Source organism: Fukomys damarensis, unplaced genomic scaffold, assembly GCF_012274545.1.
Source record: "Fukomys damarensis isolate Sample0158 unplaced genomic scaffold, DMR_v1.0_HiC HiC_scaffold_17, whole genome shotgun sequence".
NCBI classification, from domain to species: domain Eukaryota; kingdom Metazoa; phylum Chordata; class Mammalia; order Rodentia; family Bathyergidae; genus Fukomys; species Fukomys damarensis.
In genome coordinates, this window is record NW_022900929.1 from 42,913,567 (window position 1) to 42,913,863 (window position 297).

Below are 297 nucleotides of genomic sequence, written 5' to 3' on the forward strand. Positions count from 1 at the left end.
CTGTCCTTTCTGTATTTCCTGCTCCTCAGGCTGATCTTGGGTCTACGCTTTCCTGTGGAAAACCTACTTGAGTTCTGGGGATATGTATGCATTTGGGAACTGTTTTGATTTGTGTGCTGGGATTTTGTAATTAACAGGCCCTGCCTAGTTGCCCAACCAGCTCTGCCATATTCTAATTTCCTGCCTCAAGACCCTGCCTCAAAATAGACAATAAAAAGGACTGAGGATGTAGGTAGCTCAGTGAGAAAGCCCTCCATTCAAACTTCAGTACTGCAAAAAAAAAAAAAAAAAAAAAAA